This window comes from Symphalangus syndactylus, chromosome 13 (assembly GCF_028878055.3).
Source record: "Symphalangus syndactylus isolate Jambi chromosome 13, NHGRI_mSymSyn1-v2.1_pri, whole genome shotgun sequence".
Lineage (NCBI taxonomy): Eukaryota > Metazoa > Chordata > Mammalia > Primates > Hylobatidae > Symphalangus > Symphalangus syndactylus.
Window position 1 is genome coordinate 36,357,509 of NC_072435.2, and position 8,166 is coordinate 36,365,674.

Sequence of the window (8,166 nt, forward strand, 5' to 3'; positions counted from 1 at the left end):
AGGTGCAGTGGCTCACACCTGTACTCCCAACACTTTGGGAAGCCAAGGCAGGAGTATCACCTGAGGTCAGGAGTTTGAGACCGGCCTGACCAACATGGAGAAACTCCATCTCTACTAAAAATACAAAATTAGCCAGATGTGGTGGCTCATGCCTATAATCCCAGCTACTCCGGAGGCTGAGGCAGAAGAATTGCTTGAACCTGGGAGGTGGAGGCTGTGGTGAGCCGAGATTACACCATTGCACTCCAGCCTGGGCAATAAGAGGGAAACTCCATCTCAAAATAAATAAATAATATAAAAGTAAAAATACAAAATTAGCTAAGTATGGTGGCATGCACCTGTAAACCCAGCTACTTAGGAGGCTAAGGCAAGAGAATTGCTTGAACCCGAGAGGTGGAGGCTGCAGTGAGCCGAGATTGCACCATTGCACACCAGCCTGGGTGACAAGAGTGAAATTCCGTCTCAAAAAAAAAAAACAGAAAAGAAAAAATATCTTCTTATATGCTACAACATGAATGAACCTTGAGAACATTACTCTCAGTGAGAGAACTTAATCACACAAAGACAAATACCGTACAATTCCACTTATGAAGTATCTAAAGTAATCAAAATCTTAGGAACAGAAAGTAGAATAGTGGTTACCAAGGACGGGGCGGGGAAGGAGGAAAAGGCGTTATTGTTCAAGAGTTTCAGTTTTACAAAATGATTCCAGAGATCTGTTGCACAACAATGTGTATATACTGAACTGTACGCTGAAAAATTGATAAGATGGTAAATAAAATGCTATTAGTAAATGGGGCTAAGTTTTTTTTGTTTTTTTTTTTGTTTTTTTTTTGACAGAGTCTCGCTCTGTCGCCCAAGCTGGAGTGCAGTGGCACAATCTCGGTTCACTGTAACCTCTGCCTCCTGGGTTCAAGCGATTCTCCTCCCTCAACCTCCCGAGTAGCTGGGATTACAGGCATGCACCACTATGCCCAGCTAATTTTTGTATTTTTAGCAGAGACAGTGTTTTGCCATGTTGGCCAGGTTTGTCTTGAACTCCTGACCTCAAGTGATCCACCCACCTTGGCCTCCCAAAGGGCTGGGATTACAGGCATGAGCCACAGCACCTAGCCCTAAAAAGTACTTTACCTTCAACAACAAGAAGCACCAGAAAGGAGTTTAAAATTAGGGCATATTTTTACATTTTTATATTGCAAAATATTTGTATTATAAAATTCATAAGTGAATGTGTTTATATGCATGTACACATACACGCACACACAGTTCCCCCAACAGCTGGTAGGGAAGGGTCATCCTGGCCAGAAGTGAACCTTCACACAGACCCTCCATTTGCTATGAATTACTCACACTTGGTAGGACCCAGGAAGACTGAATAATAAGACTAAAATTCCCAGCGATTAATATTGAATTGCACTTATGTAGTCTACCAGGCTGTTTAGATAATTTTTTTTCTTTTTCAATTTTTTTTTAATAGAGACAGGGTCTCACTCTGTTGCCTAGGCTGGTCTTGAACTCTTGAGCTCAAGCAATTACAGGCGTGAGCCACTGTGCCTGGGGCTTTTTGGTTTTTTTTTTTGTTTTTCCTTTTTTTTTGAGACTGAGTCTCTCTCTGTAGCCCAGGCTGGAGTGTAGTGGCGCGATCTCGGCTCACTGCAAGCTCCACCTCCCAGGTTCACGCAATTCTCCTGCCTCAGTCTCCTGAGTAGCTGGGATTACAGGCGCCTGCCACCATGCCCAGCTAATTTTTTGTGTATTTTTAGTAGTGACGGGGTTTCACTATATTGGCCAGACTGGTCTCAAACTCCTGACCTCGTGATCTGCCCGCCTCAGCCTCCCAAAGTGCTGGGATTACAGGCGTGAGCCATCGCGCCTGGCTGTTTTGTCTTGTTTTGTTTTTTGAGACAGGGTTTCACTCCTGTCTCTCAGGCTGGAATGGAATGGTGTGCAATCTCGGCTCACTGCAACCTCCACCTCCCAGGCTCAAGCAATTATCTTGCCTCGGCCTCCCGAGTAGCTAGGAATACAGGCATGTGCCACCATGCCTGGTTAATTTTTGTAGAGACGAGGTTTTGCCATGTTGCCCAGGCTGGTCTCAAACTCCTGAACTCAAGTGATCCTCCTGCCTCAGCCTCCCAAAGTGCTGTAATTACAGGCCTGAGCTACTGTGCCCAGCCTTCTTCTATTTTGTGACAGGGTCTCACTCTGTCACCCAGGATGGAATGCAGTGGCATGATCACCATTCACTGTGACCTCAGCCTCCCAGGCTCAAGCAATCCTCCCATCTCAGCCTCCCAAGTAGCTGGGACCCACAGGCACACACCACCAGGCTTGGCTAATTTTTAATAAATTTTTGTAGAGACAGGGTGTCTCATGTTGCCCAGCCCGGGAATTATTTAATCTAATCCTTAACCATAAAGGTAGGTAGCAAGACCCTGTTTGCCATGGCCTGAAATATTCATCACATAGGACTCTCAGAGGCCACTTACCGAAGATCATAGATTCACTCAGCAGTAAGGACCATGAATCCAACTGTCTTTCATCCAGAACCTGAAGGCAAAACAGTGGCCCCAGGGATGGCCAGTTGTCCAGGCCATGGGAGACGAAAGGGATAGCACTTGAAGGAAGCTGGACTAGGGTAGGAACAGAAAGGGAATGGCAGAAGACAGTCTCACCAGAGTGAACCTTAGGCCCATAAACCTGTCAGAACCCATGAACAGGGCCCCTAACCCACCTTAGAGCCAGGGTAGGAGATAGGAAGAGGGGACAGATGAACAGATCTCCTACTCAGGGACTTCGACGCAAGGAGACCAGCTGCATTTATTGGGGACTTCCTCTAAGCTAGATTTCCTTTGTAACAGCATTGTCAACCTTGTCAGGAAGAGATGGCTTGACCCATCTTCCAGATATGGGGGAAAAAACTCAGATATGGAAACGATTTGCCTTAAGGGCACCCTGCAAGTTGGAATTTGCTTCCAAGTTGTTTGGGTGAAAAATCCAGGCATCTCCTTTCATGCCTCTCCTTGCCTCAGATGCAAAACATGAGCAAGCTCTGCTGGTTCTTCCTCTGAAATACAAGCCAAGTCTTTCTACTTATCCACGCTCCTGCTACCCCAGCCCAAACTGCCATCATCACTCACCTGGACTTCATTCTAGAAGCCTCCTCCCTGACCTCCCAGCTGCCCTGGAGAATCCCTTCCAAATGCTTTGGCTAGAAAGCTTTATTTTTTTTATTTATTTATTTATTTATTTATTTATTTATTTATTTATTTAGAGACAGAGTCTTACTCTGTCACCCAGGCTGGAGTGCAGTGGCACAATCTCAGCCCACTGCAACCTCTGCCTCCCGGATTCAAGCAGTTCTCCTGCCTCAGCCTCCCGACTAGCTGGGATTACAGGCACTTGCCACCACGCCTGGCTAATTTTTGTATTTTTAGTAAATACGAGGTTTCACCATGTTAGCCAGGCCAACTCCTGACCTGTGATATACCCACCTCAGCCTCTCAAAGTGCTGGGATCACAAGTGTAAGCCACCGCACCAGGCTTTGTTTTTTTTTTTTTTTTTTTTTTTTGAGATGAAGTCTCACTCTGTTGCCAGGCTGGAGTGCAATGGCGTGATCTTGGCTCACTGTTATCTCCATCTCCCAGGTTCAAGCAATTCTCTTGCCTCGGCCTTCCAAGTAGCTGGGACTACAGGAACGAGCCACCATGTCCAGCTAATTTTTTGTATTTTTACTAGAGATGGGGTTTCACCATGTTGGCCAGGCTAGTCTCAAACACCTGACCTCAAGTGATCCACCCACCTCAGCCTCCCAAAGTGCTGGGATTACAGGAGTGAGCTATGTGTCCGGCCTTTTTTTAAACAACAACAACAACAACAACCCAGCTGGGGTCTCACTGTCACCATAGGCTGGAGTACAGTGACATGATCATAGCTCACTACAGCCTCAAACTCCTGGGCTCAAGCAATCCTCCCACCTTAGTCTCCCAAAGCACTGGGATTACAGGCATGAGCCACTACACCTGGCCCTGAGAAATGTTTACAAAAATAAACTGGAACATGCCATCCCCTTCTTTGCCACTAAAACCTTCCAGAACTTCCCATTCTTCTTGAAATAAAATCTAAGCATTTTATTATTTTTACGGGGTCCTGTTCTGGTGAGTCTTATTCCTCCCGTCACTGAGCACCAGTTTTGGGGTGGTTTTTTTTTTTTTTTTTTTGAGACGGAGTTTCACTCTTGTTCCCCAGGCTGGAATGCAGTGGTGTCATCTCAGCTCACTGCAGCCTCTGCCTCCTGGGTTCCAGTGATTCTTCTGCATCAGCCTCCCGAGTAGCTGGGATTACAGGCACTCACCACCATGCCCGATTAATTTTTGTATTTTTAGTGGAGACAGAGTTTCGCCATGTTAGCCAGGCTAGTCTCCAACTCCTGACCTCAAGTGATCTTCCCACCTCGGCCTCCCAAAGTGCTGGGATTACAGGCATGAGCCACTGCACCCGGCCTAGCTTTATTTTAATTTTGTATTTTTGAGACAGGGTCTCACTGTCACCCAGGCTGGAGTGTAGTGGTGCAATCACAGCTCACTGCAGCCTCCAACTCCTGAGCTCAAGCAATCACCCCGCCTCAGCCTCCCAAGTAGCTGGGACTACAGGTACACAACACCACGTCTGACTAGTTTTGTTTTGTTTTTGGTAGAGACAGGGTCTTGCTGTGTTGTCCAGGCTGGTCTTAAACTCCTGGGCTCAAGCGATTCTCCTGCCTCAGCCTCCCAAAGTGCTGGGATTACAAGTATGAGCCACTGCCCCTGGCCTCTCAGGTTCTTTTTTTTTTTTTTTTTGAGACGGAGTCTCGCTCTTTCACCCAGGCTGGAGTGCAGTGGCGCAATCTCGGCTCACTGCAGGCTCTGCCCCCCGGGGTTCACACCATTCTCCTGCCTCAGCCTCCCGCGTAGCTGGGACTACAGGCGCCGGCCACCTCGCCCGGCTAATTTTTTGTATTTTTAGTAGAGACGGGGTTTCACCGTGTTAGCCAGGATGGTCTCGATCTCCTGACCTCGAGATCCGCCCGTCTCGGCCTCCCAAAGTGCTGGGATTACAGGCGTGAGCCACCGCGCCCGGCCCCTCTCAGGTTCTTAAGTGCCCCAAAGCCTTTGTTTTTGCTGCCACTTCTGCCCAAATCAGCCTTCTGGAAGATTCACACAGCTCAACGTTGCCTCAAAACAGAGGCTTCCCCAGACCACTGGGAAGCAACCCTTTACCCACCTAGTCATGCTTTACTATTACTGTTTTTTCGTAGCATTTACCACTGTCGAAGATTCTTTTTTTTTTTTTTTCTTTCTTTCTTAGAGTCTTGCTCTGTCGCCCAGGCTCAAGTGCAATGGTGCAATCTCAGCTCACTGCAACCTGTGCCTTCCGAGTTCAAACAATTTTCCTGCCTTAGCTTCCCTAGTGGCTGGGATTACAGGTGCCCACCACCACACCTGGCTAATTTTTTGTATTTTTTTTAGTAGAGATGGGGTTTCACGATGTTGGCCAGGCTGGTCTCAAACTCCTGACCTCAGGTGATCTGCCTGCCTCTGCCTCCCAAAGTGCTGGGATTACAGGTGTGAGCCACTGCGCCCAGCCTGAGATTTTCTTATTTACTATCTGTGGTAATCTGTCTGTCCCACAAGAACAAAGCAGGAGTTGGCACACATTTTCCATAAAGAACCAGATAAATATTTCAGGTTTCATGAGCCACACATTCTATGCCTCAATTACTCAACCCTGCCATCATCAAAGTGCAGAAACAGCCATCACCAATATGTAAATGAGTAGGTATAACTGTGTTCCAGTAAAACTTTATTTATAAAAACAGATGGTCAGCCAGATTTGGCCTTCAGGCCTTAGTGTGCTGACCCCTCCACAGACTACAAGCTCCAAAGGAATGCAAATATAGGTTGAATTAACATATAGGACATGAGGCTAGGCATGGTGGCTGACACCTGTAATCCCAGCACTTTGCGAGGCCAAAACAGGTAGATCACCTGAGGTCAGGAGTTTGAGACCAGCCTGGCTAACATGGTGAAACTCTATCTCTACTAAAAACACAAAAATTAGGCAAGACACGGTGGTTCACACCTGTAATCCCAGCACTTTGGGAGGCCGAGGCAGGCAGATCACCTGAGGTCAGGAGTCGAGACCAGCCTGGCCAACATGGTGAAACCCTGTCTCTACTAAAAATACAAAAATTAGCTGGGCATGGTGGCATGCACCTGTAGTCCCAGCTACCCAGAAGGCTGAGGCAGGAGAGTTGCTTGAACCCAGGAGGCGGAGGTTGCAGTGAGCCAAGATCGTGCCACTGCACTCAAGCCTGGGCGACAGAGCAAGACTTTGTCTCAAAAAAAAACCTCAAAAATTAGCCATGCATGGTGTCATGCACCTGTAGTCCCAGCTACTCTGGAGGCTGAGACACGAGAATTGCTTGAACCCGCGAGGCGGAGGTTGCAGTGAGCCAAGATCACATCACTGCACTCCAACCTGGGTGACAGAGTGAGACCCTGTCTCAAAATAAATAAAAGTAAAGTTGTTTTTCCCCCAACAACAGTGTCATTTCCATTTTACAAACAGAAACCCAAACCAGATCAGGTTACAAACCTCGTTTTGTCTCCAGTTCCTGGGTCATTTGCTTTGTTCACTTGACCATTAGAAATCTCAAACAGGCCGAGCGCGGTGGCTCACGCTTGTAATCCTAGCACTTTGGGAGGCTGAGGCGGGCGGATCACGAGGTCAGGAGATCGAGACCACAGTGAAACCCCGTCTCTACTAAAAATACAAAAAATTAGCCGGGCGTGGTAGTCCCAGCTACTCGGAGAGGCTGAGGCAGGAGAATGGCGTGAACCCGGGAGGCGGAGCTTGCAGTGAGCCGAGATCGCGCCACTGCACTCCAACCTGGGTGACAGAGCGAGACTCCGTCTCAAAAAAAAAAAAAAAAAAAAAGAAAAGAAATCTCAAACAAAGGGCCAGGTGCAGTGACTCACGCCTGTAATCCCAGCACTTTGGGAGGCCGAGGCAGGTGGATCACTTGAGGTCAAGAATTTGAGACCAGCCTGGCCAAAATGATTAAACCTCATCTCTGCTAAAAATATGAAAATTAGCTGGGTGTGGTGGCTCACACCTGTAATCCCAGCTACTTGGGAGGCTGAGGCAGGAGAATCGCTTGAACTCAGGAGTTTGAGGTTGTAGTGAGCTGAGATTGTGCCACTTCACTCCAGCCTGGGCAACAGAGTGAGACTCCATCAAGAAAGAGACAGAGCGAGAGAGTGAGAGAGAGCGAGAGAGAGAGAGAAAGAGCGAAAGAGAGAGAGAGAGAGAAAGAGAGAGAGAGAAAGAGAGAAAGAGAGAGAGAGAGAAAGAAAGAAAAGAGAGAGAAAGAGAGAGAAAGAGAAAGAGAGAGAGAGAAAGAGAAACAGAAAGAAAGAAAGAAAGAAAGAGAGAAAGGAAGGAGAAAAGAAAAGAAAGGAGAAGGCTGGGCGCGGTGGCTCACGCCTGTAATCCCAGCACTTTGGGAGGCTGAGGCGGGCGGATCACAAGGTCAGGAAATCGAGACTGTCCTGGCTAACACGGCGAAACCCTGTCTCTACTAAAAATACAAAAAAATTAGCCGGGCATGGTGGCAGACACCTGTAATCCCAGCTACTCAGGAGGCTGAGGTGGGAGAATGGCGTGAACCCGGGAGGCAGAGCTTGCAGTGAGATTGCGCCACTGCACTCCAGCCTGGGCAAAAGTGCGAGACTCGGTCTCAAAAAGAAAGAAAGGAGAAAAGAAAGACCAAACAAAGGTCGAGTACAGTGGCTCACGCCTTACCTGAGAGAAGGAAGTGGAACCTCTAGAAGAAAACAGGTACAGATTTTGTGGGCATTCACTCTGCCTCCACCTCTCAGCCTCCAAAGTCACCTTCACTAACATGCCACAAAACAGACTTGCCAGGCCAGTCATGGTGGCTCATGCCTGTGATCCCAGCGCTTTGGGAAGCTGGGGTAGGATTGCTTAAGGACAGGAATTTGAGGCTGCAGTGAGCTATAATCATGCTATTGCACTCTAGCCTGGGCAACAGAGTAAGACCACGTATCTAAAAAACAAAAAGTAAATTTAGGCCGGGCACGGTGGCTCATGCCTGTAATCCC

The 8,166-nt window shown here is 47.8% G+C and overlaps 1 protein-coding gene across 8 annotated transcripts in view; it reads right to left on the reverse strand.

The window, feature by feature from the left end:
- DNMT1 (DNA methyltransferase 1) overlaps positions 1-6,892 on the reverse strand; it is a 74,145-nt gene extending 67,253 nt beyond the window's left edge. For 7 of the 8 annotated variants that reach the window (XM_055238201.2, XM_063615981.1, XM_055238199.2 and 4 more), the window contains exons 1-2: positions 6,638-6,892; positions 2,490-2,633 (exon numbers count right to left, since the gene is read on the reverse strand). The gene's annotated coding sequence lies outside the window, so the exon portion shown is untranslated. The remainder of the gene's footprint in view (positions 1-2,489; positions 2,634-6,637) is intronic. The other variant, XM_063615980.1, reaches the window with a different exon arrangement.
- Positions 6,893-8,166: the final 1,274 nt, after the last annotated feature.